Raw genomic sequence first — 10752 nt, 5'->3', positions numbered from 1 at the left:
ACCTAACAGAAACAATAAAAAACAAAATGAAACAGAAAGAAGAAAATAGCATTAATATAAAGATTTTTTTAAAAGAGCACCAAGAATATTTTAAAAACCAGAGAAGATATTTCTCTAATGGAACAAATGAGAAACATTTGAGCCAAGGGCAAATCCAGGTTGGGTCAAGAGGGAGATCAACTGATCAAGTACCATATCATACCGTGATTCAATCAACCATAATCAAGTGTACACTAATCACTGTCTGATAGTAAAGCTGTTTGAGCCCCTCACCTTTAGTTAGATGGAATGTGCAAGAGGCTCACTCTGACTAGATAATCTGCAGCTGGAATTTGGGCTCCCACTGTCTCCACACCTTCTGCAAATTGGACTGTTAACAATTTAAACTCTTATTTCTTCCCCTTCATCATGCTTGGATTTTACTATTGTCATCTTTGGGTCACACACACTGGTGTGCTTCTTTGATGTAGGCTTATTTGACACCTCATTTAGATGGCCGTAAGCCTTTACGAGCCCAGGAAACTCATTAATTGGGCTGAAATTATTTTTGTATTTTCATTGTTTCTATCTTTTAAAGATGTGTCTTACAACCCTAGGTAAAAAATTTTAGTTTTAATTAATTTTATATTAACAGGTGGTAGTGACATTCACTACTCATCTAGAGTGGCATGCTGTGAGAAATTAATAGCCAATATCATGCCACTTATATGCAAATAGGGAGTCTTTAATGTAGGTGGGGCCATTGGGAGAACTCAACTCTCTCTTTTAAATTCTGTGAGGATCTAAGCAAAATTCGGGCAGTTTATAAGGACAAACTCGTAGCTGGGTTGCCAAGGAGGGAGTGGGTGGGTTTGAAGGTATCACATTCCTTCCAGTGGGTAAGTGGGGTGTGGTTAATGGTTCTAAATTTATTCCAGCATGCAGTTTATAGAAGCTAATATAAGTGTTAATCTTTGCCTAATTTGGGGAGGCCGGGTAGAATGGTGTAAGGGACAAAGGGCACATTCTGAGAACAGGGGAATGTGGACATATTGGGTAATAATTTACTGCAATGTACATCTTGAGGCAAAGCCAGACGTCGGGGAGCAAGAGGTCACATGCTTTAGAATGAGGCCTGGACAGCATTCAAAGAATTCTCAAGCGGAGTCACATGAGCTTAGGAAGAGGTTCTTATACTGGTTAGAATTCTATTACTTGCCTTGAGTTTAGTGTCCAGTCTTTTATTTTTGTAAAAATCGATGATTTTCATACTTGTGGTATTCTTCTTACATTTCATAATATCAGTTTACATATACACTGAACATTTTGTTTGGTACACTTTCTTTTTTCCAAGAATTTGAAAAAAAACACAAATGCATCTGTTGGGTCAGAGGACATTATGAAAAGCCTGCTTGCCCCTATCGGACCAAGGCAGAAATAATTCCAGGGGGCTGCAGATCAATGAGTCATCTACCTCATCGCCAAATGGAATGCTCAAAGCACCACCCTGCCTTGGAATGTTTATGGACAGAGACCCATTAGAGCCCTTGCAGTGGCAAATCCTCTCCCCTTCCTCTTCCCTCACCTGCGGTGTGGTTTCAACCTTCCCTTTATTGTTTTATCCTACCTCCTAACCAGCTAACTCAGACACCCTAACACAGGTGGCATGACTTAGCTGACTCCCTGCTGGAGTCAATGAATTTTGCCTGGAAGGCACAGAATAAACTTCTCCTTTTCCTTCTCTCTGGCCTGGCCTCAGTTTATCTTTGTGGCAAATTTAATGTATGGTGGCAAAACCTGGGAGGAGTGAGCCCCCTTCTTAGCTGTTCAGCACAGTTTTGGGAGCCCTCCTCTCCCGTTCTCCCCAGGGATCCTCAGCTGCACTCCAGTCTGGCAGCACAGAAGGTAAGTCCCAACCCATGTCTATTTCTATTGATCCCTGCTGGCCTCTCTCTCTGTAAATGTGTGGCCACTTCAGAGATCACCCTGTTTTCCCATCTGACCCATGGTAGCAGTGGAGACGTCTCCATCAACCCTCTGGTCCTTCTCCCGTCCATCGCCAAGGGTAAACAACTGGGATGCTGGTCCTTTAGCCTTGACTATTGGTCTCCAGAGATAAGGGGTAATCAAAATTCTATGGGTAATCAAAATTCTACAATCAACCCACGGACCCTGTTAGGGGGCTTCCTAGCCAACCTCACTAAAGTGGGGCTGATGGTGGACATTCTTCCTAAGCACCTCATCTTTTTGTCCATGGTCGAGTAGCCCCACCCAGTACAATTTAGATAATGGTTTTAAGTACCCCAAAAGAAACTTTTGATTTCAATATTTTAATGGATCTAAATAATTTCTGCCAAAGGACCAATAAATGGTCCAAGGTTCTGTATATCCAGACTTTCTTTTCTCTGGACTCCCATTCCTTTCTCTGTGTTTTCTGCTCTCCCACTCAAGTTCTCTTGGCTAAAGAAAATTCCTCCTCTCCTCCTGATGCACCCCCCTCCTGTCTACCTTTTCTGACCAGCTTGAGCACCTTTCTTCCCCTCCTAGTCACCTCCTCCCTATTCTGGCCACCTGGAGCCCACTGTGTCCTCTTATCCTGATCTACCCACCTTGCTGGAAGGACTCACTAGTTAGCAAGCACACACGATTGATTGCAGAATCCCCCTCTTCTCTGTCGGCTCTGGGAAGTGGCCAGGGTGGAAGGAGTAGGCCAGGTTCATATCCCCTTCTCTCTCACTGACTTATCTCAGATTGAAAAGCATTTAGGCTCATTTTGTAATGACCCCACCACCTATATTAAGGAGTTTTGATATTTAACTCAATCTTATGATTTGTCCTGGCATGATATTTTGTCATCCTCTCCTCTACCCTAAAAGTAGATGAGAGGGAAAGTTTTTCTCACTGCTCAGCAGCACACCGACCAGGTTCATCTAACAAACTCCAACATGCCAGTCGGCACCAAGGCAGTTCCCAGACAAGAATCTGGTTGGGGTTATCAAATTGACGCTCAAGCAGGCAGGGATGGACATGCCTGCCACCATAAAATGCTTCAGTGTGTCCTGTCTGGGCGTCAGGCCATTTCCTATAGAGCAGTCAATTTTAATAAACTTAGGGAGATCACTCAAAAGCTGTCGAGAATTCAGCTGCCTTTTTAAGCTGCTTAATTGATGCTCTAATGCAATACACTCGCTTAGATCCAGCTCCCCAGCTGGGACCACAGTCCTTGCTAACCATTTTATTACCCAGTCAGCCCCAGGCATTAGAAAACAGCATCAGAAGGTGGAGGAAGGCCCTCAAAGCCTAGGCCGAGATTTAGTGAATCTGGCACTCAAGGTTTTTAATGGCAGTGAGGAGCAGACAGAATCAGCTTGTGATACCTAGTTCTGGCAGAAGGTAAATTTTCAAACCCAAGCCTTAGTAGCAGTCCTTTGGTTACTGACCCCTGTGTCCTCAAAGGGGCAGGGTGGGGCAAGGGTGCATGGGGACAACTGCCACCTGGCGCCTGCTTTAAATGTGGAGAAGAAGGATACTGGTCACAGAAGTCCTCCAAGCCCAGAGCTCCAATCAAACTCTGCCCAGCATGTGGTCAGAGTGGACACTGGAAGTCCAACTGTCATTGGAAAAGCAATGGGCCCTCTGCATCTCCACACAGAGGGACTGTCCTTCCAACTCCTGAACAGCCATTGGCCCTGCTGGGATTGGCCAAATACTGATGAAACTCTGAGTCAAAGACCCCCATTACCCTCGCTGAGCCTAGGGTATTGCTCAAGGTAGCAAGTAAGTCAATTTCCTTCTTAATCGACATGGGGGCTACCTTTTCTGTCTTGCCTTCCTCTTCAGAGTTGAGAAGTCATTCCTCAATCTCAGTCATGGGTATTGGTGGCAAGCCTACCTGCCCTTGGTGTACTGTCCCTTTGTTTTGCTCCCTGGATGGTACATGCTTAACCCATTCCTTCCTTATTATCCCTTCATGCCAGGTCCCTCTGTCAGGAAGAGACATTTTAAATAAGTTAAAGACCTTCTTACACCTTACCTCTTGTCTCACAGCACCTCTGCTCCTTCCCCTTCTTTCATTTGACCTGGAGGAACCCATCCTATAGGGTGCATTACTACCCAATGTTAACCCAATAGTATAGCACCCCACCACTGCAGTTATTGCTACGCACCATTGCCCAGTTCTTATATGCCTCAAAGACCCCACTGTTTTCCCATCTCAGCCTCAACTCCCCATTTCATTAACACACTGCAAAGGCCTACAACCCTTCATAGAATGCTTCCTTTCTATCAGCCTCATCACTCCTACCCACTCTCCCTGCAACACTCCAATTTTACCAGTAAAGAAACCAAACAGTGCTTATCGCTTGATGCAGGACTTGTGCCTCATTAATGAAGTTGTTATCCCCATACACCTGGTAGTTCCCAACCCCTATACTCTTTTGTCCCAAATTCCCCCTTCCACTAAAAGACACCTTTTCACCATCCCCCTTGACCTGGCTTGTCAGCATTTGTTTGCCTTTATGTGGGAGGATCTAGACATCCACACCGCTTCCCAGAATTCATGGGCCATCTTACCCCAGGGGTTCTGAGATTTGACTCACCTATTCAGACAAGCCCTTGCTGTTGATTTTCAGACATGTAATTCGTCGCCTTCTACCCTTTGGCAATATGTGGATGACCTCTTATTATGAAGTCCCTCCTTAGACAGTTTTAAGGTAAATACAGCCCAATTCCTTAACATCTGAGCTTCTAAAGGTTACAGGATCTCTCCTTCCAAGGCACAATAATCTCATTCTGCTATTTATCTATTTAGCCTGTGCTTCATTCCCACCACCCGGGGATTAACTGGACAGACGCCAGGTCATAAGAGACCCCCAACCACTGACTTTAGCTGAGCAGATACTTTCTTTTTTTTTTTGTTTTGTGTGTTTTTTTTCAGTCATAGGATCCCCAATTTCTCCCTTAGAGCTAAGCCATTATATGATGCAGAAAAGGCAGCTCCCAGCGGACTTTTAGACTCCCCTGGGTGGTCATGACAGCCTTTAAAAAACTCCAGGAAAGACTTTTATAATCCCCACCACTGTGTTTACCAAACCCCGATAAAACCCATTCTTTGTTCACTAATGAGAAGCAGGGCGTGGCAATCAGTCTTCTCAGTAGTGCATTTATCCAATCAGCTGGACAAGACAGGCTGGGGGTAGCAGCCATCCCGCTGAGCCGTGGCGGCCAAAGTCACCCATCCCAAAGGAGCCCTTAAAGTCACCTTAGGGCAGCCCCTTCAGACCCTCTCTCCCTACAGGCTCCAGGATTCATTGTCGCATCGTTTCCTCTCCTTACTCCCTCTGGGCAGGATGCAAGAAATCCACTTGTTATTTCTTGAAAATCCTGATGTAGGCCTGCACCCGTCCGCCTCACTGAATCCAGCTACTCTACTCCCAAGTGCTTCTACGGTCCCTTCAACCATTCATGCCCACAGCTCCTTGAGGAGCTCATCATCCCTGACCTGACCTCCTGGGCCAGCCTTCGCCTAATCCTGACTTCACTCTTTTGGTAGATGGCAGTTCTTACGTGGATCCCCAGGGGCACAGACACACAGTATATGCGGTTGGTTCACTTGCTAAAACATGGGAAGCAATGTGTCTTCCTGAAGACACCACCTCTCAAAAAGCCAAAATTATCACCCTCACCAGAGCACTCCGCACAGCCAAAGGGAAATCAGCCAATATTTACACCGACTCTCGGTATTCCTTTTTAATTGGCCACTGTCTCTCTGCAATTTGGAAAGAAAGGGGATTTCTCTCCACTAAAGGGTCCCCCATTGTCAACAGCAAATTAATTCCTCATCTTTTAGAAGCCCTTCGACTGCTGGTTCGAGTGGCTATCATCCGCTGCAGACGTCATCAGACTGACAACGCCACGGTCACACAAGGCAGTAACAAGGCAGATGCTATAGCAAGGAGCCTTTCTCCAAACCCCAAGCAGCCTGTCCCTATGATGTTTTTAACTTTACCTAACATCCAGCCCTCCTATACGTCTCAGCAACAAACTTCCCTCATAAGCGAAGGAGGCAAGGCCACACCAGAAGGGTGGCTCATAATTCAAAACAAGCTCGCTCTGCCCAACTCACAGAGCTTGGATATTACCCAGCAAATCGCCAGTCTCTCCATACCTGCGCACGAGCCTTACCTCACTTTGGCAGCCAGTACTTTATTCTCCTTTTTGGCCCAGTCCATCCAGAATGTAAGCTCCTCTTGCCCCTTCTGCAAAGCTGGAAACACTTAAGGAGGTTTTAAGACCCTATCACAAACTCACCAACTGCCGGGTCACCTGCCTGGTCAGGACTGGCAGATTGACCTCACCCAGATGCCACTGCATAAGGGCATTGGTTCTTCTTACCATAGTGGATGCCTTTTCAGGCTGGGTGGAAGCCTTCCCAACTCGGCTTGACCCAGCTGACACAGTTACCAACACTATGATTAACGACATCATTCCCAGGTTTGGCTCCCCAACTCCATTCAGTCTGACAAGGGACTGGGTTTTGTTTCAAAAATCACCCAACAGGTGTCTGTTGCCCTGGAAGCAAAGTGGAAGCTTCATAGACCATATTGGCCATGTGGAGCATGGCATCCTTAACAGCCAGGTATTAAAAAACTGTCATTAGAAAAACTGGGTGGACCTGTTACCCCTAGCCTTAGCGTGCATTCATGCAGTCCCCACCTCTCCTTCCTTTTCAAGCCCGTTTGAGTTCATGTTTGGCAGGTCTTCCTCCATAGCCACAACCTGTCAACACTGGCTTACCTTACCTTTCTCTCCTAAAGCAGCTTATTCAGGATCATGTTGACCAGTGCCTGCCCATCCCTGATCCTGAGCAACCTGACTCCTCCACCACTGGAAGCCCGGGAGACTCAGTCCTTCTAAAGGAACTGCGTCCTCAGTCCTTCCAGCCGAAGTGGAAGGGACCTTATCCAGTAATCCTTACTACCCCCATGGCAGGCAAGTAAGGTATTTGGGGACCCAGCTGGCACCATCTCAGCTGGGTCAAGGAGGCAGCTCCCAGACATGGCCCCTTGTATTCCACCCAGGTTATGGGGCCCACTTATCTTCGTTTTATTAAGTTGCCTACCCCTGCCTCTTAGCAGGGCCTCCCATCTTATCTATATGTGGAGACTCAAGGTAAAAGAAACTTACAATGAGCGTAACAACCTCATCAAAATCGGAACCACGGACTGCCCCCAAACAGGTGCACAGCTGCTTTAACCATCGCCTTCTCTAACATTATGCCAGTGGACATTAAGTGGAGGACTTAAGTGGAGGACCATGATATGTTTCCTTTTTGATGAGTCTAAGTAGTACTGCAAAAAAAATGGCCAAGATATGGTGGGTGCCTCCACAGGTCTTGTTTAATCCACCACGTGGAACTACCGGGATAGAGAAAATGGGCAACCGACTCCTCAAAGCACATCCGGTTTTCCCTCTCTGGTTCTGGCTCTAATTAAGGTCATCTTCACCATAGTGGACCCCTGGGATCAGAGATGGCTGTCAGGGGTGGATGGAAGTTTTATTATGCCACCGTAGTAGACTCCTCTTACCCAAAGGGTTCTTTTAGCATGAGCCGGGAATATGTCCCGTCAGCTGACATGCCAGCCCAACTGTCAGCAGATATCCTGAAGGCTGAACAGACACTGCAGAGGCAGCTCCCCTAGGCCCCCGCGGAGTAGCACCCACATCATGCTCACAGGAAAACCAACGACCTATTTCATTTAGAAATGCAACCTCTTCTGTAGGAAACTTTTCCCATTGCTTTTTATGTGCTACTCTGACCCGGCCTCTGTTACCCGCAGTCACAAGGAATTTCCCCACTCTGACCTCTTGCCCAGAATCCGATTGTGCGCATCCACTCCCTAACGTCCCCCTGTGGGAACCGGAGGGGGCTGACCAATCTATCCTCTCTCCGGCCCGTGGCCAGGGTCCTGGTTACATGGTAGGTGTGTTTCAACACAGCTGTGTCATCCATGGGCTATGCTAGTTTTGGGGTAATGGCACCCTCACCCAACACCTAAATTCCTCTTACCCAACCTGTCCTTCTCTACCACCATAGTCCCTCAGCTCAGAGCTTCAGTGAGGAGGAACTTGCATGGTGGCTGTCCCCAGCCAAGGTCTCCAGCCAAAAAGGGGCTGCTTTCTTGCCCGGAATGGTGTGCCTAAGCTCAGCCCCTTCAATCATGACATCAGGTTTCACCAGTGGGGCCTTAGGCCAGAGCATGATCCAGGCCCAGCAATGTGAGAAGCTCCAGTGAGCTGTGGGTTCCACTTTGCTCTCTCTAGCCTCCCTACAGTGGCTACGTTCATCTTTAGTGCAGGTAGCTCTCCAGAACCGAAGAGCCTTGGTTCTCCTAACTGCAGAGAAGGGCGACACCTTCATGTTCTTAAGGGAAGAGTACTCTTACAATGCTACTGAATTCGGAGCTGGTGGAGCAAGACACAGAGACACTTCATAAATTGTCTGAAGATCTTAAAAGCCACCAGGGATACAATTCCTAGATACCTTCTCTGTTCCCAAATCCCCTTCTAACCTGGATCCTTCCTTAATTGGGCCACTTGCCGTTATGTTTATTGTTACTAATAGCCACCTCCTTTGGCAAATTTCTCCAGAACAGGATAATTTAACTGTCATCAGCCTCTTTTACACCTGTACCCCAGCATGCCTACCCCTATCAGACCAAGGTGGATAATTCCAGGGGGCCACAGATCAATGAGCCATCTACTTCTGCGCCAAATGGAAGTACCACACTGCCCCAGAGACCCCTTAAGAGTCATTGAATCCTTTCCCCTACCTCTTTGCCCACCTGCGGTTCTGACCTTCCCTTTATTGTTTTAACTTCCTCTCCTAAGCAGCTAACAGCGGCTCCCTAAAGCAGATGGGCCCTCCCTGACTCCCTGCTGAAGTCCATGAATTTCACCCAGGAAGTGCAGCATAAACTTCTCCTTCTCCTCCTCTCTGGCCTGCCCCTGGCTTATCTTTGCAGTGAACTTTATAGCACCCTCCTCCCCTAGGAGAAAGGTGAAGCTATCTGCTCCCATCCAGATTTACAGCTTAGTGAATCCTAGATAGGACCACTGTGAGTTGTAATTGAATAGATGGCAGTGAATGGGTGTGTACATAAAATGTGGTTGGCGCCTCCCACTGCTCACAGAGTTGGGGGAAAATCAATATCAGCATCAACAACTCAAGGCTAATCTTATGAGGCAGAGGTAAGACATCCGTTCTTTCTTCTTTCTTGCTACCAACTCTGACACCAAACTGCCCCTCTCCTGGAGCTGTCTACTTTTCTGCTGGGCTGGAAAATGTATTGCACTGGTGACATAGAATTTATAGCACAGAGCTTATAGATATTGTGATTAAGGGGGTTATTAGGTAAGTAACAGGACACAATTCAGAATGAAAAATTATGGAGGATGCAGTCTGATCAGGAGAGTATTTTCTCAGTGATGCCTTCAGGCAGGCTTCTCACCCTCATCCTGGCCCATGCATACAAAGCCCTTTGCCTGTCAATCATGTCTGAAGGAACCGCAGTCTCCCAGCATGCCTTCTGCCTGAAAGTGTTTATTTTCTCACTGTTTGCTGGGAAGTCAAATGCATTATTTCCTGTGAGTTTCCTGATTCTCTAGAATTGCCTTCATGTAGCCTATGTCTCGGAGGCTCCTAGCACTTGGCATCCAAAGGACAATGGACACACTCTACTCCCATTCCTCCTTCCTGGTGTTGAGATTTCCCCTGTATTCTCTGGGATTGGTTTTTATTTTGTTTTTTAAGCCTAAACAGGATGGCAAAATGGATCAATCTCCTTGTTGCATAGACTTTATTTGTATGGTAACAGTACTACACCCACATGAGCATTATCTGTGTGATAAGCTATTCAATTCCCTGATGAAACACAAGCACTCCATTTGTGTAGTCGAACAGTCCTTTGGTCGGAGTTACAAACATAAAGGCTAGAAAAACATTTCAATCATTCTGTTGCCCTATCCTATAGAAAACATCTGAGGACATATAGTTTATAGTTCATAAGTTATAGCTTATAGTTTACTCATCTTTTAGACTTGTTCAATTTTTTTAAGCAATCCTTTATATTTGAAATTTAAAAATTATGAAATTTAAATTATGAAATTTAAAAATTTATGCAGGTGCAAACTTTTGATAGAATATCAAAAACTTTGAATTCCTTGATATTGATGGGCTAGCATATAAACTTTAGTTAATTTACTTGTTCTTCAAATAATTATTATTTAATCATCTGTTTATAATAGTGACTAAAGTCACTATTATAGTGTAGGAATAGGCTAGTCACAGGAGACACAGAATATACAAGAATTTTATCTCCATTTAGCTTGCCTACTATTGGGAGACGTGGAAGGGACAATTTACAATTGAGTTAATGATAAGAGTTATGAAGAAAGCAAATGTTTCTGTTTATCCTACACAGAACTAAATGTGTTTGAAGAGTGATATTTTGAGTTAAAATTAAAATTAAGTGAGAAAGCAAACCATGAGAAGATTTGATGTATTTTATCATAGAACAAGAGAGTGAGGCAAATGGAACGAAAATTATGAGGCCTTAAGAGAGAAATTACAAGAGAGAAATGAGTTTGGTGTATTTGTGAATCTTGATATGCCAGATTATGCAGTGGATAATACAGAAATGATTTCTTTCAACATAATATGTGCATAATAAAGGGTGGGTGTCTCTGCTCAGCTATGTTTTAATTCTAGAACTC

The sequence above is a fragment of the Tenrec ecaudatus genome, chromosome 2, assembly GCF_050624435.1.
Source record: "Tenrec ecaudatus isolate mTenEca1 chromosome 2, mTenEca1.hap1, whole genome shotgun sequence".
NCBI lineage: Eukaryota > Metazoa > Chordata > Mammalia > Afrosoricida > Tenrecidae > Tenrec > Tenrec ecaudatus.
The sequence above is the reverse complement of the archived record's forward strand: the minus strand, read 5'-3'. Positions refer to the sequence as shown.